Source organism: Ochotona princeps, chromosome X (assembly GCF_030435755.1).
Source record: "Ochotona princeps isolate mOchPri1 chromosome X, mOchPri1.hap1, whole genome shotgun sequence".
In the NCBI taxonomy this organism is placed as follows: Eukaryota; Metazoa; Chordata; class Mammalia; order Lagomorpha; family Ochotonidae; genus Ochotona; species Ochotona princeps.
The window spans coordinates 60,416,473-60,444,329 of NC_080865.1; the positions used below are offsets into that span (position 1 = coordinate 60,416,473).

The window sequence follows — 27,857 nt, forward strand, 5'->3', positions numbered from 1 at the left end:
TCTCTAACATTCTGTTGCATAACAGACTCAGGCCAAATTTTCAAGCACAAAATCAATACTACTCTGATATCACTATATTTTTGAGTAGAAATGACTATTTAGAATATAATTAGTCAAATATAAAAGCCCAGTACAGCAAAATCTTAATTAATCCATTGTCAATGGTTTACATAATTTATTATGTTATTAACATTTTTAACTTTATTTACTGTAATTTTCCAAAGAGCTACATACTAATGATACAAGCATTTGTAGGATTTTTTGTAGAGAATTTAAAACAAAAAAAATTTGAATACAGCAAAATGAAAAATGTCCCTGTAGCTAAATAATGTACATGTATACTGGCTATTTGACATTCACCTTCCATTATTAACTATTTTTTTTCTAAAATGGCTAACTATAGATTCTAGTACATATCTATGTATACAAACTCCTAATAAAGGTAGAAAAAAACTGGTGGTATTGCATTTCTACATTCTTCTTAGAGCAGGCAACTGTGAAATAACTAGTAAAAATAATTATTTTATTTGAATAAATATTTTTATTAAATTTATTTAGTTATATTTGGAAGGAAAAATAGCAAATGAGGTCTTCCATCCATTGGTACATTCCCCAAACGGCCACTATTATCAGATCTGAAGTTAGAAGCCAAGAATATCCTCATGGTCTGCAATCTGGATACAAGGGTCCATGCTGGCTCACTGAATAAAGATTTAAAAAAAAATATTAATAGCTGACTTATGCTCCTTTGTATAGTCAATTTTGTAGTATAAATATTCCAAATGCATTTCATAAATTTGTAATACAAATAACTTATTCTGACAAGTATAATTTTGTTTCTTTTATTTTTAATAGAAAGTGAATTTCGGTGCTTGGGAAAATGTAGTTGGTATGGGGTGGTGATGAACAATATCTTGTCAAATGTTTTGTGATTTACTAGCTGTGTTATTTTGTGACAATGATGAATAAGGTGACGGACTGAGGAAGAAAGTGCTGAATCAGCTTGTATAAACAAACTTGTGTAAGTTTTCTTTGTGAAAGCAGCATGTTGATCTTACCGCCCAAGGTGCCCACCAGCAAAAACTTTTATGTTTGTGAAATTCATCACACATATACTCTCCCAACATATATAAGCATGTTGTAAAAGACTAAGCGGACTGATGAAGCTGACCAATTTATATTCATGATGGACTTCTTTTTTTCTGAGGTCTGGTGGAGTTGCTATTTTGTCCTATTTTGTCCAAGCACAATGCTACAAACTGTCTTCCCTAGCATTTGTTTTTGCATTTTTCTCTTACCCAGTTAAAATCAAGCTAAGAAATTTCATTATGAATCATATTTGTAATTTCCATAAAGATACATTTATCTTTCTTCCTGACATCAAAAGGTGACAGTTTAGTTTTATTTGTCAATAGAATCTATTTCATAGCGATATGTGTTACTCAGTTTCCATTCTTCTGACTAAAAGATGAACCAAGTATAAAATTTGTGGCAACTGATTTGTTATGTAATAATTGTAAAGTCTGAGAGCTTAAGACAATTAATAGTATGTTGACTTTTAATTAAAGGCATACAAGCAATTATTAAAATCAAGTGTGGCACTGTCAGGAGCAATGCAGAAGCCTTCAAGCACAATTAAGATATTACAGAATCAACCGATCAGGCCTAGCATGTAGCAAGTACCGCCTGATGAATAACTGTTAAGCTGGGTTAAATGTTACTTGAAAGAACAGTATCTGTAAATACATGACTGTTGGAGATCCAAGATGGCAGACTGTGGAAGGCTGATGTGGATGAAAATGAGAAAAGCTTGGGAGCAGAATCCAGACGAACAGGGAGCTGGAAGAAGAGAAGTGGTGGACGAGGTGTCTGAAATTCCCTAGAGTTCACGGAGGCAGACAGATGCTACGAATCTAAGGAAGAGCTTTGGTGAAAGCACAGAATCTTAGCTGGTGACCTACAGTCCAGGAGGGTGAACGCCAGTTGCAAACAGACACTGGAACAGCAGTGTGAGTCTCAAACCTACACAGGTAGATAACTAGCAGCAGTCCCTGTTATCGCCAAGGAAATAGAGAGAGGCAGAGGAATGCAGGGTATAGAACATTGGTGAAGGAGAGTGATTGGCCCACAAGTGTCTGCTTGGGCATTCCCCAGAATCAGGGAGACCCCATTAGTGTGGGAGTGGCTGGAGAGTCGACATTTTTTAAATCTTTATTCAGTGAGCCAGCATGGTGGCTTAGCACATTAATCTTCTGCCTTACAATGCTGACATCCCATATGGGCATAATGTCTAGTCCTATCTGCTCTACTTCTCATTTATCTAAATGCTTATGGCCTGGGAAAACAACAGAGCAAACAACTGAAGTGCTTGGACCCTTGTATCCAGATTGCAGACCATGAGGATATTCTTGGCTTCTAACTTCAGATCTGATAATAGTGGCCATTTGGGGAATGTACCAATGGATGCAAGACCATAGAAAATTTGTGAACTCTTGAAAGATGGACAACATACTGCTGAATAAACAATGGGTCAGAGAAGAGAATAAAGAAGAAATTTAAAAAAATTCCTTGAATCCAATGAAAACACAAACACTACATACTAAGACCTGTGGGAAACTGCCAAGGCAGTGTAAACAGGTAAATTCATCACAATCTGTGCCTACATTAGTAAACAAACAAACAAACAAACAAAAACACCAGGTAAGTGAGCTAAGTATATACTTGAAGGAACTAGAAAAACAACAGCAAAACAATCCCAAGAACAACAACAACAACAACAACAAATAAAAATAAAAATAACAGAAGAAATAAACCAAATAGAAACCAAAAGAACAATACACAAAATCAATGAATCAAGAAGCTGGTAATTCAAGAAAATAAGCTAAAGACACCACACTGCCTCAACTGACAAAGTAAAAAAGCGGGGGAAGACAAGAATTGATGATATCAAAGATGAAAAAGGGAATGTAACAACAGACACCTCAGCCATACAGAGAATAATCAGAAATTACTACAAGCAATTATACACCAACAAATCAAAGACTTCCAAGAAATGAATAGATTCTTGGACTCTTACCAACTACTAAAACTAAATCATAAGGCAACAGAAAATCTAAATAAAGCTGTAACTGAGACAGAGATTGAAACAATAACTAGAGCACTCCCCAAAACAAAAAGTCTGGGTCCAGATGGCTTCACTGTAGAATTCTACAAAGCATCCCTATTAGAACTGACTCCAATTCTTCATAAAATCTTCAAAACAATTGAAGGGGAGGAAATCCCTCCAAACTTTTTCTATGAAGCAAAGATCACCTTAATACTAAAGCCAGGCAAAGACACAATATTTGGTTCCACTTAATCCCCACTTACTTACCTTCCGGCGAGGATGTTGCGGGGTGGGGAAGGAGCCCTACTCTACTGCTGGTGGGAATGCAGGCTGGTACAGCCACCATGGAAATCATTATGGAGAATACACAGGTAATTGTAATTTCACCTATCATGTGAGCCAGTAATTGCACTCCTGGAAATATACCCAAAGCAAAATAAAGCAAAATGCACCCCTGTATTCATTGCAGTACAATCAACAATTGCAAAAACTTGTAACCAGACTAGATGCCCATGGACAGAGGGCTGGATAAAGAAACTGTGATTTGTCTATTCTATTGAGTTCTACTCACCTGTTTAAAAGAATGAAATACAATCATTTGCAGACAAATGGTCCAGATTGGAGACCATTATGCTAAGGTAGGTGAACCAACCCTGAAAGGTCACGTATCACATGTTTGCCCTAATATAAGATAACGTATCAACAATCTCGAAGCTTGTATGGCTACAGGTTGTTTTGCTCATCATTTAGAATGGCTCTTGCTTGTTTCAAATGCAGTTTTGTAGAGTCAAATCTGTTTTTCTAGTGAACCTCTCCTTTTAGCACTTCCCTAGTTATCTGTATCTCTCAGAATAAGTCCTTGTGGTTCTTTAATTGATCATCCATAAGATATGAATGGCTTGTAAACACTTGAGATTGTAAATGTCCATTTCAGCACTGTTTGGCTATATATCATGAAAAACTAAATTCTGGTTATTAATTGTAGCTTCTCCACTGCCATAGGAGTCACTCACTGGCACCCTATTCCTAGAGTCATGTGCTGGCATCTACTCCTACAAGAAACTTTTGATTCCTGTTTTCACCACTCTTGTGATGCATTTTAATTTAAGTAGCATATTTGTTAACTTCACATTGATCAAAACTTATAATTTTCACCCAGATGTGGACTGTGCTCACTGATTCTGTAAGTTAGGGGATATATAATGGAAATGAGCAGAGACTGATATGTTCAGATATAAAGACAAAGTGCTGTATATCTCTATGCATACAGACCTGAGATGGACTCCCAGTGAAAGAACTGAAACTATCCTTAAGAGTAAGAAACTTACCATGATCCTGGATCGGCAGAATCAACATCCTCAAAAAACCCATATGGCCAAAAGTAATATACAAATTCAACATGATTCAAATAAAAATTCCAACAACATTCTTAGAAAAGAAGATATAAATATTCATCTGGAAACACAAGAAATCAGATAGCTAAATCTCTCCTGAAGAATAAAAATTGAGCTGGAGGAACCACAGTTCCAGACATCGAGACATACTACAAAGTAGTGGTCATCAAAACAGTCTAGTACGGGTAGAGAAACAGAGAGGAAGATCAAAAGGACCTAGAGAGAAGTACTTAAAAGAGGAAATTATTTCTGAAACATTACCTGGAGTGTAGCTAGAGCAACAAAAAGAAGCAAAAGTCTCTGTCCTTTTATCTCTTCTACTATGATTCAATATACTTATTACCTCTGCTGCATAACTGCCAATGAACAATGACAACTTCATAACATAAATAAAATGTTAGAGAAATAATATGGGATATAATGTAAATTCATAAACAGAGAATTGTTCACCCCCAAAATAAGATTAAAACAGAAGCTGAGAAAAAAATTTACAAGTAGCCACTAAAAATTATCACTGGATTTTGATTTTTAAACACATTATATTATACATAAGCTTTTCCATGGCGCATCTTTTTTTCTTAGTATTTTGCAAATTAAATTTTGTTTAGGTTTTATGTCATCTGCATTTTTAGTCTTTGAATATAATCAAAAGCATATCTTTTTAGTATCTACTGTTGGCCAGCACTGTACTAGATCTTACAAGGCAATTCATTCTATAGCGACTGCAATAGAATGGCTTCTCTACCCAGAATGACTGATTTCAAAGCCTGACTCCGCCGCTTTTTTACTGAGTGATGTTTGGTGACAATGCTAATCTTTCCATGCCTTAATATCTCTATATCTGGTGGGAGCTAATAATACTGTCTTGTATATGGGAGTACTAACAAGATTTAATAATTTATATGATATATATATATATTTAATTCATGAACATAATATATATGACATATACATATAATTTTAGACATATATATTATATATATATATAAAACATAGATTTCAAAATTATTGCACCTAAAGATACTTATTGGTTAATCACTTTTTTTTTCAACATCCTCTTTGGAGTATTCTCAGATATTTCTTTTTTCTAAAGCCCCATTCATGCATCAGTCATGAAAGCCTCAGATGTCCTATGAGATGCACCGAGTTTTAAGGATCCTGGGACAATTTCTGTACTCAGATCTCCATTCAGAAAAATACTGTCAAAAATACACATGTTTAATATGCAGAATTTTTTGTTATCTTATAATTTTCTTAGTATAAAAAACAGCACCCTAAAATTTAAATCACTTAGGAAACAAATTATTTTCAAGAAACAAAGTTCTTCAGTGTTTAAACTGTTTAATAAAAATATACCAAATCTAATATTTTATAAGGCAGTATTTTTGTTACACTGATTTCAGTTTATCATATATAAAATCACTATTTTAGTGGTGTCAGTCAGGATGTACTTCTTTCCTTGTGTTTAAACTCAGTATTTATTCCTAGGGACTCAGTTTATCTATTTGTTTGCTCTTATCTTCCATGAACCAATTCATTCTCTAAATGGCTATAACATCGAGCTGGGGCAATCTAAAGCCAGAAGCCAGGAGCTAGAAGCCCTGGGCTTCTACTGGATCCTGTATATGAGATCAATAGCACAAGTATTTTAGAACATCTTCTGCTGCTTTCTCAGACATACTAGTAGGGAGCTGGATTGGAAACGGAGCAGCTGGGACTCACACGAATGTCCATATGGGATACTGCAGACTTTGGCTTTTCCCACTGAACCATAGTGTCAGCCTCTCAGTTATGTATTTTAATCTTAAAACATTATTGGCTTGACAGAGAGAGAGAGATTTCCCATCTATTTCTCTAGTCTGCAGAATGACTACAATACTTTGCGGGTGCATCAAAGCCAGTAGCTTGTAATTCAATCCAGCTTTCCTGTATGGGGAGCCACCTTAAATTGAACCATCACTTGCTGACTCACAGGATGTGCATTAGCAGGAAGCTGAAATCAGTAGCGAGAGTTGGGAATTGAACCCAGGTGCTCAGATGGAGGTTGTGAGCTCTCAAACCCACAAATTTAACTGTTGAATAAAAAAAAAAACCCGATTATTTACTTTTTAATTGATAAATGACTATTGTTTATGCTTATTATGCATAACATGCTTGGAATTATTTATAATATTTAGAAAGGCTGAATGGAGCTAATTTACAAATATACATCATCTCACATACTTATAAATTTTCTTTTGGAGTGAAAACACTTAAAATTTATTCCCTTACTTTTCAAGGCAGCCTGTATTTCTTAAGAGTGAGCCATATTAACCATAGAACTACTCCTTTATGCCACATACATGACAATTGAAAACAAATGACAGAGAAGTTATGTATACCAAATTCTCTTTCTAAAACATAGGCATTTAAAAGTTTTTAGGAAGTTGTTGACAACTGATAACCTGATGTCCTCCAAGGAAGATTTCTTCTATCTTATCAATCTAAAATCTAAGAATCTAAGTTACTGTCTGCAAAAACAATACCCTTTCAATGAATTTGTTTGCTTCATTGAGGATCTGCTCTAGTAAAACAAATTCCATGCAAGAGATAATTAGCCTGTAGGGAAATATTCCAGTATAAACAGATGCATATTTTTGCATATAAAAACCTGCAAAAATTGAAGTAAAACTTTGAAGGCTCCAAAAAGTTCAATTCCCGGCTTTACTAAGTTTTCTATTCCTTTGTACAATCCACACATATGAACATGGAAATGTTCATAAACTATTATGTTATCTTGACAATATGTTTTATTTATAGCGTATGAAAAATATTTACCAAGGTCAATACCAATGTCCAACACTGTAGAATAACAGACCAGGTGATGTAAAGCACATGGAGTTAGAACTCAGATATATCTACTTCAGACTATACCTATTTTTGCTAAGGCTGACTGATTTTACAGCAACATATTTAATGTTCTATGCCAAACATTTCTTACATTTACATACTCATTTTGCATATTGTTTTTTGGCATGATCATTCTGGTTTATAATTTCTTAACCAATATCGGTTTACCCATTAGTCTTCCAATTCTATAAGAGCACAGAGATATCTTCTAACTGGTACAATCTTATACTTTATTACCAGTATATAGCATATATCATATAGATAATGCTATTTTCAGAAAAGTGAAGAAAATTTAAATGTTCTGTGGTAAATGCTGTGGCATAGGGATAATGCTGCGTCTTGTGACACCAGCGTATCCTATGGATGCCCACTGCTCATGTGCTCACTGCTCCACTTCCAATTCAGCTCACTGCTCATGGCCTGGGAAATGCAGCAGAAAATGGGTCAAACATTTGGGTATCTGTCACCTACTTGAGAGAGAGGGATAAAGTTGCCAGGACTTGGCTTCTGCCTGACCCAACACTGGCCATTTCAGCCATCTTGGCAGTAAACTAGCAGATCAAACTCTATCTGTCCCTTCCCTCTCTAACTCTGATTTTCAAAATAAATAAATCTATATTTTTTTTTAAATGCTTTTTTAAAAATATCCTTTCAAGTAGCAAATGGACATGTTATTGTTCATCTTCTGGCTCACTCATTGAATGTCCACATATCCAGGACTAGGCTTAGTTGAAGCCATGAGTCAGGGACTAGACTGAGTTAGCCATGCTTTTAACAAGGAGTCATACACTTGAGCCACCCCACAATCTGTTGCCTTCAAGGATGCACATTAATTAAAAGTTAGTATTTTTTTAAAAAAAATTCTATTTCTGATGATGTTTACATAGTTGACCAAGGTGAGAAAGATCGAGGATCAAGGGTTGGTGGATGAAAACATTGTTCACACATTTTCTTTTTCTTCTTCTTGTATATGGGGGAGAGGAGGACACAAGAGGAGAAACGACATCCAGCCTCTCAACCTCCACATAAACTGCCACCTGATGTCATCCCAGGCTCCACATTGTGGAGCATTTTCTGAGGGATCTGTGCATGTGGTTTCAATAGTTCTAAGATGTTGCTGATATCACTGCTCCAAGAATGAGGAAATCCTTCCAACCTCAATTGGCTGTCATAGTCTGCCGCTGAGTCTTCATTAGCCCAGATATTTGCTGTCAAGCTTCACTGGGGTAGTTGCTTCATTTGTTCTTCCTTCTATCCTCAGCAATCCAATGGATGCTGTAGATCACCCCAGACCTGGCCAACACAAGCTTGGCTCTTTTGTACCACAGGGGGAGCTGCAGCCCAGTTAGAGGAACTCCAAATAATTCCCAGTGAATTGGCCCCCAGCTCTGATTCCTGTGTCTGTCAGCATGTGCAGTGGCCTGGTCTATTCTGTTCCGTGTCTCATTGAAGCCTAACTCAACCCAACCGACTTTGCCCTTCAGCCCAAACTCATTTCAACAGGTACCACAGCCTAACCAGCTAGGCCTTCCCCAATCCTGGTTTTCATGCTCGGCAGTGGGAGCTGCATCCCATCATAGATGATTCCACAACCTCCCCATGGACCCACTCCCTGCCCAGGATATTGCACTCTCCAGGTGGTTCTGTAATCTAGCTCAACAGGACTTGCCCCATGTCCCAGCACTTGCCAGTTGATGCTGAGGCAAAGTACAACCTGCCTGCTCTTATTCTGGCTCATGCCTGTACCAGTGGATATAATCAGCGACTCCAGCCTGGCTCTCCCCTTAACCCTGTTCTTATGTAGGCCAACAGATGTTGTAGCCTGGCTCAACATGGTCTGCCCCCGTCTAGCTCTCATGCTCACCAGTAAGAGCATTTGCCCAGCATTGGAGTCTCTACTGCTTCCCTAACAGGCTCAAGCCCATCACAGCTTCACGTGTGCTGGTGGGTGCTGCAGCCAAGTCTAGGGTAGTCCATATCACCTTAGCATTTGCCAGGGGGTACTGTTCCTGGCTTGTTCCTGAAGCCTTGTTCCTGGCTTCAGTATGGGCTAGTCCTGGCCATGGCAGCCATCTGATGAATGAATCAGTGGATGGGAGATCTCTCTCTTTCTCTAACTCTGAATTTCAAATATATAAATCCTAAATAATAAGTTTTACATACACACAAGAAGTTATGGTATACTACAGTCTGAATGCTAATATTCCCCTAAAATTGATCCATTGGAACCTGATACCCGATGCAAAAATATGAAGACATGGAGCCCGTGAGGAATTATTGCATAACATAGTCTCCACCATCATGAATTCTATCAGTTTCTTTATGAAACAGACTTACAAGAGCTGGCTTGACATTTCTGCCATGTGAGGACACATTAAAGATGTCACCTGTGAGGAATAGGCCTCCACCACATGCTGTATATATTAGTGCCTTGATCTTTCACTTCCCAGCCTCCAGAGCTGTGAGACGTAGCTGTCATTCATTCAGTGCAAATTGTTTTGTAACAGCAGGTCAAACAGACTGAGACACTCTTTACTGTGTCTATTTTATTGCTTTTTTCATTGTCAAAATTTAAATTTAGAAAGCTGCCATTTTAATCTGGATACCCTATCATATTCACCTGGTCTGGAACAAAGATTTGATTTGTCATCTGTTTACCACTCGAATTGGATTCAGATTATTGCAAACCTCATAAGCCTACTGACTACACAATTCCAAGGAACCTACAATTTTACAAACTAAAGGAGTATGTGTAAAATGCCATAAAACTAAAAATACAAGTATGTTTACAAGAGAGTAGCCTCAAACACTATTACTTGTTGAAATAACTAAGAAAACATTCCAGGTCATTAAGTAACCAAGCTGACTAATTTTCATATTTCTGGTAACCATATGTATTCTTATCTGTAATTTATTGTTAATAAGAAATATAGAAATGGCTTTATGTGATAGTCTAGCGGCTAAAGTCCTTGCCTTGCATGCACTGGGATCCCATATGGGCACTGGTTCATATCCTAGCAGCCCTGCTTCCTGTTCAGCTTCCTGCCTGTGGCCTGGGAAAGCAGTAGAGGACGGCCCAAAGCTTTGGAACTCTGCAGTCATGTGGGGTAGCTGGAAGAAGCTCCTAGATCCTGGCTTCGTATCGGCACGGCTCCGGCTGTGGTAGCCATTTGAGAAGTGAATCAGCAGATGGAAGATCTTCCTCTCTGTCTTTCCTTTTCTCTGTATATCTGACTTAAGTGTGTGTGTGTGTGTGTGTGTGTGTGTGTATTAGGGTCATTACAGTATTCGATATAAAAATAAATTTTCCATTTCTATTTAAGAAATGTTTTATTCTTTTTGTTTTTTTTCATAATACATTTATTTTATTTTTGATGATGCTTACATACTTGAAAAAGATGCATGCCCATGTGGACCACAGTGTGTGAAGGGTCAAGGAATGGGGGAAAGTGGGTTAGACAACTGCTTCCAATTTTCCTTTCCATTTTTTTCCTAGTTCAGGAAAAAAGAGAGGGCCACTGCCAGATGCCTAACCACACCAGTACCCGAGGGTGTGGTATAACTGATCAATGTCATCCTAGAGTCCCTGATGTGGATTATGTTATAAGTGTCCTGCTTAAAGTAGTTTTGGTAGTTCTGAGATATTACTCATTTCATTGCTTCAAGGTTGAAGAAACCCCTCCAAAGTCCTTTGGCTGACATCATCCATGTCAGAATCTCAGCATACCCCATATCCGCTATTGAAGCTCAACCATCAGTGTTGTCCATTTTGTTCTGCCCTGCATGGTATTAGACAGTCTCCGCAGGCTTCAATCATCTGCCTTGTTCCCCATGTGCATCTGGGCATGCTGTCCACTGCAAGGCTTTAACAACTGAGCAGGTCCAGTTCTGACATATGCACTCCACCATCACACCACAGATCCTGTGTTTTTCCTCGAGGCTGGAGATTTGCATTCAGTGTTCCAGTTCAGGAGATCACGAAAGAAACCTTGTCTGCGGTGACTCCAGACCTGACTCCTGTGTGTGCCGGCTGGTGCAGGGTTCAGCTCAATCTGTCACCTGTGTCTGATACACCGGTGGTTGCAGTTGCCATGTAATTTTTGTCCTTAGCTCCATCTCATGTGTAATCCAGTGGATGCTGTGGCCCAGCCCATCCCTGCCCACCACACACTTGGCCTTCATGCATACCAGTGGGAAATGATGCCCAGTCAGAACGACACCCAATAGCTCCCACCAGGCTTGCCTTGTGGCTTTGCTCCTGCATACACCACTATGTGCAGCAGACTGGTCCAGTCATTCCTTCATCCCATTTGGCTCTTATATCCATCAAATGGTGCAACAGATTATTCTATCCAGACCAACACCACTATCAAGCTTACACTTATGCCAGTGGGTGCTACTGCCTGTTCAACCAGTTCCACCTCCAGCTCTCATTTTCATGCTCACTGGTTGGAGCTGTGGCGCACCAGAGAATTACACAGTCTCTCTACTAGGCCCACTCCCAGCCCCAGATCTTGCCCTTTTCAGGCGGTACTGTGGTCAAACCTGACAGTATCTGCCCGCAGTCTTGGTATTTGCCAGTTGATTTTGTGACAAAGTGCTACCAGCAAGCACCTAATATTTCTCATTCACACACCAGTGAATATGGTCACTTAACCCAGCATGGCTCTTCCCTTGACACAGCTTATATGCAAGCCAACATGTGTTATAGCCCCACCCAGTCTGTTCCTCCCCCAGTCGCAGCTCTCACACTCACCAGCAAGAGCAGTAGCTAACATAAGTGCCCGCACAGCCCACCTAGTATCCTAGCCCTTGCCCAGAGTCATTTATATGTTAGTGGGTGCCATAGCCCAGGCTGGCATGGCCCGTCTCACATTAACATTTACGGCAGGTGATACAGCCTTGAACCTGCCATCAGTTCCAGCTTATACTGACAGGTTTTGTGGGCCAACTCAGTCTATCCTGCACCACATCTGGGGTGCTATGAACTGACCTAACCTTGTCCACCCTGATCTGACCCACATGTATGTATGCCAGGGGATACTGTAACTTGGCCTGATCTGGCTGATCACAGCCTTGGTTCTTGTGCTCACCTGCAGGGACTGCATCCTAACAGAGGAGTTCCCTAAGCTCCTCTATCAGGTAAGCTCTCAGTGGCAGATATCACACACACACACACCAGTGAGTTCTTAGCTCAGGCTGATTTGATGCAACTCCTGTCTTGGCAGGTGCATTGGCCCAGTTCACTGCCCCTGTTCCACCTTTTGTACTTACCAGTGGGAATCAACCCAGCTGGAGCATCTCCTTAGCTCATGGAATGTGCCTGCTCCCTGCTACAGATCCTCTCATGCCATTGGTTGCTCTGAACCAGCCTACCATGGCATAAACCCTGTTTTGATCTTTGCTATCAGATGTTACAGTCTGACCTGGTCTACTTTGCCCCCAGTCCCAAATCTCACTGGTGGGTCCAATAGCCTAGTTCTGCTCATCCTGCCCTATCTTGGCCTTCATCCAAACTTGGTTGTTGTGATATCCTAGCCCAGCATGGACTAGACCCCATCCTGGCTACTGAGCTTACCAGTGCGCCATGAGTTGGCCTATACATACCAGATTACACCACCCAACCCAGAGCCAAGCCACACACCTGCTGACAAGTGCAGCAGCCTTGTATGGCCTGCCCCACACCCAGCTAGACTTACATCAGGAGCTACATCCCACCAGAGGAGTTCCCCATGTTCTTCAACCAGGCCTACTCCCAGGTCCAGATCCCATATGTGCCAGCTGGTGCTAAATCCTTACCTGGCATAATCCACACCCAGCCTTTGTATATGCTAATGGACACTTTGGCTTATATAGCTGCACACCCAATTCTTGGTTGTACCTGTGGGTGCTGTAGCCTAAACCAGCTTGGTGTATTCCCAACCCCAGTTTTTATGAGTATTGCTCGTGCCTAATTTTGGCCCATCACCATCCCCAGTTCTTAAGCAAGCCAGTGAACATTTGCAATCCCGTAGATGTGAGCCCACACATCCCCCACAGAATCTGCTCCCAGACCTGGTTCCTTCATGTACTGCTTAGTGTCATGGCTGAACCTAATGTAACCTGTTCCCTGACATGACTTTCACTGGTGGGTACTGTGGTCTACCCCTTCCAGGTAGACCTCCAGCCCTAGCTTTAGTGTGCAAGAGTAGGTAGTGGTCAGTGGTGGTCAAGGCTAACTACACCATCTTAAGTCTTCCACGTGAGTTGGAAGTCCTCCAGCTTCCCTCTTAAAAGCCACTCAGTCTCAACACTCTTCCTTACATGCAAGAAGTAATAACTCATATGCAACATACTCCTTTAGCGACCCTACCTCCCACACATCTACATACCTGAAACCCTAAGCAATCCACAGTACTGTGCCTGGACACACATGGGTTTACCAGGTGGTTTTCCCAAGCCCAGTCTTTTGATGGGGTGATATACTGACCTAGAGATTTGCCCATCAACCAAGGACCCCCAGCTCTTGCACAATACCCCAGACTCAATTCTTTGGCACACACACTAGATCGGGACCTTGCGCTTCCGTCCACTTGAGACCCAAGCATGTGCACAAATCACAAGGCCTGACCTATCAACATACCATGCCCACATGGAGCCTTTCTCTCTCCTGTTTATACCCACCCCTGTGGAACTCAAACATGTGCATGAGTCCCCAAACATGATCCAACAGTTCCTTGCGTGAGTTCTCAGGCCCTGCAACCTGAGGAATAGAATGAAACTCCTGGCAGCTCAGGCTGTATAGGTTGAAGAAAACCCTGGTGAAAACCCATTTAAGAACATTTAATGGAAATTATCATACTTGCATTTTAAATTATTTATTATTGTCATAGAAAACTCTGAAATAATGATTCTTTGCCGAGTATGGGTTATGGCGGATATCCGGATCACATACAACATACTTCAAATAGCATATGAGTAACTGAACTAAATAGCTGTCTATGGACAGCTGGATGGAACACTCCATTTCCCAAAAATCTGGCAAAACAAAATCGAACCATCTGGAAAACTGATTTTGTTTTTCCTATAGAGCTCTAATTTGTTTTAAACACAAACAGAAAAATCTCTTTGGAGTCAACAGTGTGGCACCATAGACTAAGCCTCCATCAGTGATGCCAGCATCCACATTGTGACCCAAAAGCTGTTAATGCGCTTCAGAAAGTAACAGAAGTTGACCCAACCAACCTGAATACCTGCCATCCAAGTTGGAGAACCAGATGGAATTCTAGGCTCCTTGTTTGGCCTTGCCCATCCCTGGCTATTGTAGCCATTTGGGAAGTAAACCACCAGATAGAATTTTCTTTCTGTCTCTCTTTTTTCCCCTCCCTGCCCCTGTCTTGTGTCTTGTGTATTTGCCTTCCAATTAATAAAACCTAATATATATATATATATATATATATATATATATATATATATATATATATTATATATATATATATATAGAGAGAGAGAGAGAGAGAATATTTTGAAATATCTGCAGTTTTATTTATTTGATTGCAGAGAATCTAGTCCTGAAGCTTTCTAAACTCTAACCTGCTTTCTCTCAACTTTTTTCACCTAGAAATCATTCTGTGATCTCCACTTACTAGCTTCTGTGAGGTTATGTCTGTTTCCTTATCTTCTATTTTAGACTCTTAAATCTTGCATCCATGTCTTCCTCATTTTAAAAATGTTCTTCCTTATGTCAATAGACTATGTCATCTAATACTTTCTGACAACACACTTATTAGAAGTAATTTTTTGTGCCCAGGAATATCTAAAAATGACTTTTTAAAAAGTAAAATCACATCATAATTAATGATTTCTTTTAGTGGTAGATAACTACACTATCTTCCTCATGTATCACATAACATTCTGACATTTTATTTTCTGCTTGTGTCGATATTTGTATCATTTTAGAAGCTATAATATCTTTTTTCTTATTGTTTTAAAGTCATTAACGGTTACACTTTGTTACTTTTTTATTTCATATCAAATATGTGGGATACTCTGCTGTCTCTTTTGGTTGCATTCATTTCTGGAAAATATTTTTAAAATAGTTCACATATTAAAGTTCCCTCCATTTTATCGCTTATACTGGATTCTAGAATGTCTTTATTTCAGATCTAGGACTTCTGTTGCTAGCTTCCATCTCATTGCCATTTGTTCTGATTTCCGGGTGATTTATTAAAATTTATGTTTAAACAGTTTAAAATTGCTGCTATCTTTTTAAAATGTAATCCTGAATGGATTTTCATTTTTTCATATTTCTTATTTCTGAAAAATAGTCGTTTCGTCTAAGATGTTTTTTTCCCTGTATTTAGATTTCTTTTTTAAATGCTTTTCTAAAATATTTAGTTATTGAGAGTGGAGAATAAAAAATATGTTTTGAAGTTTTGAATGCACCTATGACTTAGCTTGGTTATTTTTCTTGGGATTACTGATGTGATTAGTTCGACCTTATTCATGGGCAATTAGATCTCTTTAATGATAATTTACTTTCATAATAGTTGATGAATATCAATGCCTCTGTTTCTAAGTCAGAGGAGTTAAGGAGCCAGAAAGAGGATGATTCAGCACCCAGGAAGCAGTTATTCCTCTGCACTACTCCAAAAAATAAAAAGCTGTCTTTTGCTGATATGGGAATTTGGTTTGGAGTTCTGTTGTTTAAATAAATTCCAAATTGTCTTTTTTTATTTTAAAATGATTTTCTTCAACTCCAGGTGTGCTTGTGCTTCCAATCCCCGAGTCTCAGTGTTCTGTAGTGTTAATATGCTCTAAATTTTCCTCACCTGTATATTTGGATTCAGTTTTCTCAGTCTTGCTAAGTCATTTAGAACCAATTCATCTTCCAGTTTTGTTGCTTTGTGGCTTAAGAAAATCTACTTGTTTTAATTTATATATAAAAATAGAGGAGGGATTGAGAAGTAGAGCTAGATGAATGCATATAATACAATGTTCTTACCTGTAAGTACAGGAGCAGGAGTCATTCATTTACTGTTTCTGCTTGTATGTTTGCTATTATTATTTCCTCTGTTGAACATTATGGCACATGTATTATTATTTGAGTGCTTTGTGGAATTTAAAACATATTCTATGGCACTCAAGATATTTCACCAAAAATAAACAAACTACAAGCACTGTTACATAATAAAGTTAAATGATAAAAATTTGAGTAGCAATTGTATAACAGGGTAACCATAGTATCAATGTGCTGTACACTTGAAATTTACTAAGGCAGATCTCTAGTGTTCTCTCCATAGAAAAAAAGATATATTAATTAGATTAACTATAGTAATAATATTGGAATGCATGCCTGCATCAACGTCAATTTGTATACATTAAACATGCACAATTTTCATTTACCAACTACATTCCCATAAAGCCAAGGTAGAAGAATGAAGTTTGCAAATACATAATGGAAATCATAGCTAATTCAATCTGCTCTACATTCGGATGATTATTAATATATACTAGCACACAAAAGACCCGTGAAGTCATGAATGTAACACATTAACAAATGTTGTGTTTTCCAAAAAATCTTATCACAAGTGCTCAAATTTCATACTATTCAGAAAAATCATATTAGATCATCCTTAAATTATTCAAACCTGTTGTGATTTTAGTATCTGTATTCTTTCTCCCTTAGATATTGAAATAAATATGGCAAAGACTCCTCATATTTTTTAATATTCTTTTCAACTTTGAGCTCTCAAAAAATCCTGTGGTATGAGGAAAAACCTAGCTTATTATTATTTTGAGAATATACCTTTTAAAAATAAGGGCCCGGCGGAATGGCCTAGCGGCTAAAGTCCTCGCCTTGAAAGCCCCGGGATCCCATATGGGTGCCGGTTCTAATCCCGGCAGCTCCACTTCCCATCCAGCTCCCTGCTTGTGGCCTGGGAAAGCAGTTGAGGACGGCCCAATGCATTGGGACCCTGCACCCACGTGGGAGACCCGGAAGAGGTTCCTGGTTCCTGGCTTCGGAGAGGCGCACACTGGCCGTTGCGGCTCACTTGGGGAGTGAATCATCAGATGGAAGATGTTCCTATCTGTCTCTCCTCCTCTCTGTATATCCGGCTTTCCAATAATAATAAAATCTTTAAAAAAAAAATAAATAAATAAATTGATGAGAGGGATGTGAGAGGGAAGGGGAGAAAGGAATTGCTATATCTGAAAAACTGTAATGGAAAATAAAAATGAACAAGTTGACAGTTGATTAGATTGTTTGATTATATTCTGAGTGTTCAGTTGTCATTGTTTTTACCTATTTAGATTTTGCATCTATGTTGTTGATATAATTTAAGATTTAATTTATATTAGGCTTTCATAAGTATGCTACTCTGCATATCTGCTTTCTAAACTTGAGTTTACCGTATGTAGAAAACAAGTTGTTGGGTGCTCCGGCCAGCAGAGCCAGTAACGTGTACACGGACAGGGTCTGGGGATGAAGCACCGACAGGAGACCAGTGATGGTAGAAGTCTCTGCGAAGTCTCTCTTTATTACCCCTTCACCTCTCCTTATATACTCTTCCCGCCACATACTCATTAGCAGCATGTTAGATACAGATGAGTCCAATTAGTCTAGGTGTTTTTACCTACAAGCCCAGTTCCTGTTCCTGCCTAGGCTAATGAGCACTAATCAACTCCTTAGTCCACAACTGGTCCCCATTTTTTGTTTTAAAGCAGACTTGAATGTGCCTGTCTTAGGTTGTGGACTCTCAGGTCATCAGCCTTACCTGTCATCTGGAATCTCCGTAGCATGACGGAGCCCCTGCTTAAGGTTGGCCAGTGCCCAGTCCATCTTACCCGTCACTGGCTGCCATTCAATGCGTTGCCTGATGCAGCTGCACAAACCATACTTGGGGAGGCTGGTAGCCCTGTTCCATGGCTAGGAGTATCTTTAGCTTGGTAGCAATGAGCAGACAGCAGCTCCCAGGCTTGAGAAACATTTTGCACTTGCACAGGTATTACATACATAAAGACATGATGATAGACAACAACAGGCCCTAACCATATCCCACAGCATGTGCCACTCCTCTACCATCCAGACAACCTGCTCTTAACATGTAAACATGCCCACCCACACGTGTTTATCTATACGGTTCTGTTGTTCACTGCTCAGGCAGTCAGTTCTGCAAGCTTGTTCATGATCTCAGCGGTAGCTGTGGCATGTCCTAATGTCACTGCTGCTGTGGTGATGGCTGCCGACAGGGCAATGCTGGCTATGATGATCGATGTTATGTCAAAGTCTCTTTTATGCCTTATCAGGCCAAATGAGGCCTCTCCATCAGTCCCAACAGGCATAGGCAGGATTCTGGGCAGCCGTATCACAATAGCAGTATCACCATTGCCATTCCAACATGCTGTTAGGGTGCAGCTGACCTCAGTGCAATTCACTTCAGAGACGTTTTCTGTATGTAAGAGAAAAGTAGGGGGTTAACACAGGCAGACATGGGCTTAAAATTCAAGGAGCTGAGGTTCACTCATGTGAGCGAGTCCTCAAATCCAGAGGAGTGATAGAACTAATAAATTCCATAGGAATAATTGCATCCCTGAAGAAGGAAAAAGTGGGGGGGGGGCATACCGGCTCATGTCCATACCCCACAAAGCAGCCACATAGAAAAGGTGGGTATTTTCCCCATGATAATAATAGGGGAATGATAAGAAAAAGCATGGGTAGAAATTGAGCTGTATTTAAAGGGAAGGCCAGATCCCCAACAGCTGGGATCGCACACTGCAATCTGGTACTCTGATTTAAGGAGAAACTGGCAGGAAATATCAGGACCTTGGTGCTCATAGGAAGAGGACAAAAAGGAGGGGTGCTTAACAATAACCCAATATAATTGCTTGTCCCGTCGATCTTCCGACTCAAATGCCATCACTATGGCCAGTACCCGAGCTTTCACAAGAATCTGCAGCAGGAGCTTGCTGGACAATCCTCTCAGGAATCCACCATGGGCCATTTTCGTTTTCTGGGAAAACACAAACTAATCCTTGCCCGCATATGAGGACGGGATCATATGGGCCTTTCCATTGACCAGTCAAGGGATACTTCCACATCACGTGACCCTTCTGCTTCTGAGTTGGATTCCAAAGATGATCTGCAGCAGATCATCCTTCAGCACCCAATGTTAGAAAATTTAAGATAAATAATACAAGGGTCAAATGATCTTGGGGAGTGCTATACTCCCCTTTTTTTGTTTTAATAAGATAATCCTTAATAGTATGGTTGGCATGTTCCACAATACCTTGTCCTTGAGGATTATAAGGAATACCTGTAATTAGTTGTATGTGGAAAGAGGTAGCAAAATCACGAAACTTACTGCTAATATAGCAAGGGCCATTATCCTTTTTGATAGATTTGGGAGTTCTCAAGATGGAAAAACATTCATAGCAATGGGCTAGAGTATGCCTGACTTGTTCCCCTGTCTGAGGAGTAGCTAGAATAAATCCAGAGCAAGTATTGATGGTAACATGCACATCCTTTTTTGTCCCAAACTCTGGGATGTATATACTCTTCCCCCCACATACTCATTTAGCAGGATATTGGATACAGATGAGTCCAATTAGTCTAGGTGTTTTTAGCCACAAGCCCCATTCCTGTTCCTGCCCAGACTAATGAGCACTAATCAACTCTTTAGCCCACAACAGTTGGGGTGTAATTATTCTTGAGAATATCTATAGTGCAAAATGGTGAAGAACACTGCATAGTGACTTATTTACTTGTTTATTTAAAAGGGACTGTTATAGAGAAAGAGGAAAGACACAGCAAATTTTTCCATCTACCAATCCAGTCCCCAAATGGGCAAAAATTCAGGGGCTGGGCCATGCCAAATACAGGGGGCTGGAACACTGTCTGGCTCACTCAAAGAGGTGGCAGAGCCCTAAGCACTCATAGTTATTTTCTGTTGCTTTCCCATGTGCTTCAGCATGGAGCTGGATGTCATCTGGAACCATAGGGGCTAATGTGATGCTCATATATGATTGCAAGTAGCAGCTTAAGCAATACTCTCCCTGACACTTCAGATTAAGACTATTCAATTTTAAGATTGGTCTCATCACATACAAAATAATCATAGAAACTCTAACTTATGAGTGTTGTTTGAAGTGGTATACGTTCTGAACTTTAAAAAAAATAGTATGATCAATGAAATAAAGTAAATAATTCCGTGTCGCACAATTTCTGTAATAGCTAATTCCTAATAGTGACATTGATTCACCCTGTATACAGAATATCTTTCCCATTTTTTCTGGTCTTTGCTTTTATTTATTTATTTATTTACTTATTTACTTATTTATTTATTTATTTATTTATCTTCTGTCCGATGATTCACTCCCCAAGTGACCGCAACGGCTAGTGCTTTGCCAATCTGAAGTCAGGAGCCAGGAACTTCTTCCAGTTCTTCCATGCAGGTGCAGAGTCCCAAGGCTTCTGGCCATGTCCAACTGCTTTCTCAGGCCCATATGGGATCCTGACACATTCAAGGTGAGAACTTTAGCTGTTAGGCCACCACGTGGGGCCTTGGTTTTCACTTTTTTTTTTTAAGATTTATTTATTTTTTATTACAAAGTCAGATATACAGAGAAGAGGAGAGACAGAGAGGAAGATCTTCCATCCAATGATTCACTCCCCAAGTGAGCTGCAACTGGTCGATGCGCGCCAATCCGAAGCCAGGAACCTGGAATCTCTTCCGGGTCTCCCACGTGGGTGCAGGGTCCCAATGCATTGGGCCGTCCTCGACTGCTTTCCCAGGCCACAAGCAGGGAGTTGGATGGGAAGTGGAGCTACCGGGATTAGAACCGGTGCCCATATGGGATCCCGGCGCTTTCAAGGCGAGGACTTTAGCCGCTAGGCCATGCCGCCGGGCCCGGTCTTTACTTTTAAACCTTAAGAGTGGATGGACTGTTGTGGAGATGAGTTCTTACAAAGTGAGCAGGAGATTTTCACACTGTTTGTCCAACTGGATGTCCTACTAAATACAAATGTGGCATAAATATGTTTGTAATAAATAATAATGGCTTTGTATTCAGAAAAAATGATAGTTTTCAGGGTCACATTCAAAATAAGGAAGATGTCTACTCTTCAACCTGATGAAATAGTCATTAAACCAATGAAATTCCAGAAGAGTTCTTAGTATCATATGCTCATATTCTTTTCTGTTTTGTTTTGTTTTTTAAGAATTATTTTTTATGTTTATTGCAAAGTCAGATATACAGAGAGGAGGAGAGAAAAAGAGAAAGGTCTTCCATCTGATGATTCACTCCCCAAGTGAGTGCAACGGCCAGTACTTTGCCAATCCGAAGCTGGGAAGCAGGAGCTCTTTCAGGTTTCCCACATGGGGTGCAGGGTCCCAAGGATTTGGGCCGTCCTCAACTGCTTTCCCAGGCCACAAGCAGGGAGCTGGATGGGAAGCAGTACCACCGGGATTAGAACCAGCGCCCATATGGGATCCTGGCGCGTTGAAGGCGAGGACTTTAGCCACTAGGCCACCGTGTCGGGCCCATGTGCTCATATTCTTGATGTTGGGCCCTACTGCTGTGGTTATTTAGTTGACGTTATCCTTGCCAACAGTTTAACACTTCAGAAGACAAAGTGTGCGTCTCAATAGGGCTTTTTATTTTATGGTGTTTTTCTTGAGTGTAAACATAACTATAAAAGGAGCATTAAGGCTTTTAGACTTGTTACAACTAAAACCTTTTGGCATTACATACTCTATAGCTGATAAATGTCAACTAAGGCTTCATGTCATGTGCTCAATGAAATAAAATAAATCAACTAAAAATACAGCTACAAGCATTTTTTGAAAATACAAGGACTGGAACAGAATAACTATTCTATCCATGTCAATTACGCTGTCAGCATTTGATACGGATAATCTTCAGGTTCAGTTTAGCAGAAATTGACATTCAACTATTAAAATAAATGGAAAAAAAGATTCTTGCAGTCCTTAAATGCACCCTTTTATGACAGATAATACAGTGACTGTTAAATTTCTTCACTATAGGTTCAACACATTTTCATTTATAATATCCTAATTGGCAAACTATATATAACATACCTTGAATGTGTATGTTTCTGTTCTAAAGAGTTTGTTTAAAGAGTAAATAAGAAAATTCCACTCCATTATTTCCTGAATCAGTTACTACCATGATGGTTATAAAAAGTATGGCTTTGTAACACTATCAATCCTTTTCCATTTCTTAGTTGGCATTTTACTGATTTTATTTGCAATATGTTGCTATTACTATAGATATATTATGAAGAATTTGCAAGGACCTTATTCTGTGATATCATCCATACATAATAACAGAGAGAAAATCCTTTATTCAAGATGTATGGGACCAGAAGTGTCCAGATTTTTATTTTTAAAATATTTGAATATTTGTATACAAGTAATTAGCCATCTTAGAGATAGAACTTATATTTAAGCACAAAATTTACTTACATTACATTTGAAAACAGTAGGATTTTTTTGCCATTGAACACATTATTTTATTATGTTTAATTCTTGCTGAAAATTGGAATTGATTATTCTGTACATTGATGGAGGCTTTCTGTCACAGGTGGAAGGGCACACTGTGACCACAAGTCCTTTAATAATTTCTATATAGTTTAGTATTTTCATTATAAAGGTCATTTACCAGAGCCAAATCAGTTGTTAACAAGCAGAAGTCTTATGCCCATTTAATCAGAGTCTGATACACTTTTTTGGTCCTATTCATTTGCAGAATGGAGTAAAAAAGGTAAGCAAATTAATCATTTCTTGCATCCAATTGTGATACTCCATTTTCCCACACTGACAATCTTTTTTTTTTTTAAGATAAAAGGAGTGACTCAAGCAAAGTCAGTTAGATGAGGAAGTTCCCTAAGGAGAATATCACATCCTCACACATCTTACAATTCGTTTTTTTTTTCCCTGATCTAGCTTCTGTGCAAGTCCCTTGATTCAGAACATCACAGTTCTGCCTCAATGATTTCCAGCCACACCGCTGTGCTCTGTCGATCTCAGTCCTGAAAGTAATTTCATACAAAATTTGTATTGTGCTTGTGCGTGTGTTTTAAAGATCTGTTGGTTTCCTTTAAAAATAGAATGACAACAGAGAGAAAGAGATCTGTTCACTCATTCACTCCCAAAATGCCCAAAATAGACAGGATTGGGCTAGGCTGAATCCAGAAGACAGACACTGCATCTGAGTGTCCTCTGTCAGTGACAAGAGCTGATGCTGTTGAGCTATCAACTATTGTTTTCCAGTTGTAATAGTAGGATGCCCATTTGTGGCTGAATGTTAAGGGTCAAAAGTTTCAGAATTCCAAACATTCCACATTTTTTATTTTCTTTCTTATTTATTAAAATAATTTTAGATTTTAAATTTTCAAACTGGAGATGTTAAACTTGAATTTTCTGATGGGAAATTTGTTTTTAGGATCTGATTATTTTGTTTTTTCCTCTATTTAAAAATGTCAAGGACTAACTGATCAATTGTTTTGACTTGCCTATGGAGAAAATAGCTAATCATTATTAATCAGAATCAAGGTTATCCAATTAGTGTATTAAACAGAATTATTCAATTTTAAATTTCAATTCACTTTGCTTGTTTTTATTTTGATGTTTTATAATGAACTTTTAAATTAGTCCTATTGCCTTGCTTTGACAAACTATAGGATGCAATCTGTAAAGTAGTCTGGGTATTTTGAAGTGAAATTCCTTTTCACCAAATTGTCTCATTGTTAGTTTTTTTCTTCTTTAAGATTTATTTATTTGAAAGGTAGAATTACAGGGAAGAGAGATGGAGCTATCTTCCATCTGAGACTATCAGAAGCTAGGATCTAGAAACTTCTTTCCGATCTCCCATGTGAGTGCATGGTCCAAAACACTGAGCCATTCTCTGCTGCTTAAACTGAGACTATCAGAAGCAGAATCTAGAAACTTCTTCCCGGTCTCCCATGTGAGTGCATGGTCCAAAAAACTGAGCCATTCTCTGCTGCTTCCCTATGCCATAAGCAAGGAGCTGGATCAGAAGTGGAGCTACAGGGACAAGAACAGATGCCCTTATGAGATGTCAGTGCTCCCACCCCCATTATTAAGTTTAAGAGGAATTCTACTGGTAGGGTTAATTTCTAGCTAATTTAAAATAAAAATTATATATTATTTTCCTATTTAAATGGAAGATAAACAGTTTCTTCTGAGTTTTTTGGGGAGAAGGCGGAAAGTATTTCTTCCTAGTTTTGTAGTGATTGTGTTCTTAAATAACATGACAAATTATCCCCTTCTACAATTACATCTGACCTTTAAATGCTGTCCTCTTAAAATGCATACAAGAATGTTTACCTTTATTATTATGAAGTTATATAATAAGTGACTGAGTGATATTAGATTATATTTTTCAGCAATTACTATCTAATGACAATGATAAATACTAAATATTAGCTAACTATGACACTTCATTTATAAAAATAGCTAAAGTAAAACTTCTTGAACCTCTGAACAAGACTTCATCTTTAGAAAAAAATATTAGTCTGTGATCATTCTAGTATACTGAAGACAACAAAAAGAGATTTTAATAAATGTGAAAAAGCATGCTAATATAACATTTTACTCCTAGATTTTAAAGTGTTTGAATTTAACAATTTTTGAGAAAAATCCCTGTGTGCCATACACCGTGGTAATATCAGCCAATTCTTAATTGTAGAAAACCAATTCCATCATGGCTATTTTAAGCAGAAGTGAGTTTATTAAAACACCTCATGCTGTTCAAGATAAATGAACTCTAAGATAAGCTTCTTAGTGACAATACTGATAAACATTTGTTGGATCAGAATGATGAGAAAACTCCTGCCAATTATGCTGCTGTTTTGCCCATATGTCAGTTGCTAGGAAATCAATTCTCTTGTAACTATGGTACCTGATTTGCAAAACATAGGTTTGATTTAGGTTAGAACAATTCATGGCCTACTCAGAACCTGTTTCCTTATGCTGTTTATCTGTGAAGTGTTGGATTAATGTATTTGCAAAATCACACATTTGCACAAGGGTTAAAATGTAGTTTAAAATTTCAGGTTTTCTGTTTTCTACTTTGAGAAGATAGGAAGTAACATATAAAACTCTATCAAAATGGTACTCAAAAGTTGTAAAAGAGTTTCAAACAGCCGATGAGTGCTACAAGTAATGCTCTGTAAAGAGAACATCACATGAGCAGGTGCATGCCTATGGAATAATATATATACAACCCACTCAAGGGCAAAAAGTAAGCCAAGAATTCAATTATTCTGAATGGTAGCTTGATGATTTTTAATAAAAATATCTAACCTTTCCAAAATATGGTTTTCTTGTGTAGATACAAATAGCAATAGCACTCATCCCATAAGAATATTTTTACAATTAAAGTAAACAATTTATGTTAAATTTATTTTCTTTTGCGTTGTTCATGGAAATAACTAAGTAGAAGATAATTTTATCTTTAATTCAGTTGCTTCTCTCTCTAGATGGTATCTTCTTTCATTCTTATGAGTAAAATTAACTTACATTTTTTGTATTATGAAAGGCTAGACAAAATGCATTAAAGCTTAAAATAAGCAGGAAAAAAAGTATAGTTGACTCAGACATATAAGGATTAATTTTTCCGGGTCCAGAATGAGAACCTAGTGGCTAAATCCTCACCTTACATATGCCGGGATCCCGTACAGGTGCCAGTTTGTGTCCTGGCTTCTCCACTTCACATCCAGTTCCCTGCTAGTGGTGTGAGAAAGCAGTAACGGATGGCCCAAATCCTTGGAAACCTGCACCCACATGAAAGACATGGAGGAAGTTCCTGGTTCCTGGCTTCAGATTGACTTAGTTCCTGCCATTGTGGCCAGTTGGGAAGTGAATCAGTTGGGGGGATTATAGGAAAATCATAGAAACTGAAACAAGGATTCAAATAAAAAGTATTGGGCTAAAATATATTTGAAACATAAAATATATTGGATGGGATTAAAGACATATTAATCAAAAACAGAATTAACTTGAAGATTGGATGGTAATAAGTAACCCATTAGTGAAAGAGTAAAAAATATTGAGAAAATTATTAATGTGGTTGTCATATTACTTATGGTATGAAACATCTAATCAAAATCTTAAAAAAGCACAGGAGAATAAAAGGAAGCAAACAGTTAAAGAATTATTAAATTGTAACTTCTAAAACCTACACCTGTTGTGGACACTAACTAAACACCAAAGAGAGTAAACATATTATTTGAAATAAAAGTGCTGCACTTTCAGTGAAACATTGAGATTAGGAAAGAGAAATTGCAACATAAACTTAGTGGAAGCTTTTGTTGTTCTTATTATATCTTGACCTCAGCTTTCTGTGACACATGATGGTGAAACTCTATTTGATGGATTGCTGCCCTTCCCACGTATGTCTGGATAGCTCCAGAAATAAAGCTTTTCTTACTTTGCTGGTATGTTTCTCCTCAAAGTAAGCTTTTTTCTTCTTCTTTCTTTTTTCCCACCTTCTGTAGTCATTATCTTTTTTATGTCTGACAGATAATGCAGCCCTTTATTCAGGGCACATAGTAGTGGATAGAGTGAAATTTTACTTTCAGCTGTTTTTATCACCCTGAATGTGAGAATCTTATTTAAGGAACACACTGTAAAATATTATTGGCTGTTATTGCATATTCAAAAGCTATATTCATCAATAGGTATGCATGTTAATGTATATGCTGTGAGCATGCCTGTGTATAACTGTGTATGTATGTGTGTGTGTGTATTGATTAAGAACGCTATGAAGGAAAAAGAAAAAAATTGCCAATAAAATGGGAAGGAGATCCTAAGCATCAATACTGCCTCACTGCCATAACAGCGTCACAGAAAAGACACATATCATTTATCATTCTGTTGTTTAATACTTAATTATTTTTTTTTCCATAAATTCAGTAGTGTTCCAGGAATCAAAATTAGGAATTGTTTTTGCAGAAGAGGGAAGATCTTTCAATAGGCTAACTATAAAAACCATAAGCAAAAAAAGTTCAATTTCAAACTTCATGTTTTGTTAGAACAGTATATAATCAACTACCAGCAAGGTAGGAATGCCTCAATTATCAATTTTAAAAGAGAACATGAATTACTAACCTAAATCTGTGATTTTCTTCTCCTTTAGTGATTAACTGGGTGATTTTTATGAATGCTTTTATTAATTACTATATGATTTATTATGCATAAGAAATACCTTCAGTGCTTTACAAATTGTATTCAATTCCCTAAAATTGTTTTTATAGTACACCATTAATCTCTGTTATTGCCCATGAAGTTCAACCTATCAAGAATTCTTTTAAGACGTTGTGAAAGAGCTTGAAGATGGCAGAATACATTGAAGGCAGGTTTAAACAGATGGAGAAGGGTTAGCCTAGGTGAAGCGGAGAAGGCAATGTCTTTGCAAATAGGAGAGCACAGGCCAATGAAACA

At 38.3% G+C, this 27,857-nt stretch overlaps 1 pseudogene; it reads right to left on the reverse strand.

Moving 5' to 3' along the window:
• Positions 1-18,211, reverse strand: part of LOC101522254 (large ribosomal subunit protein uL14-like) — a 64,899-nt pseudogene extending 46,688 nt beyond the window's left edge.
• Between the last annotated feature and the right edge of the window lie 9,646 nt (positions 18,212-27,857).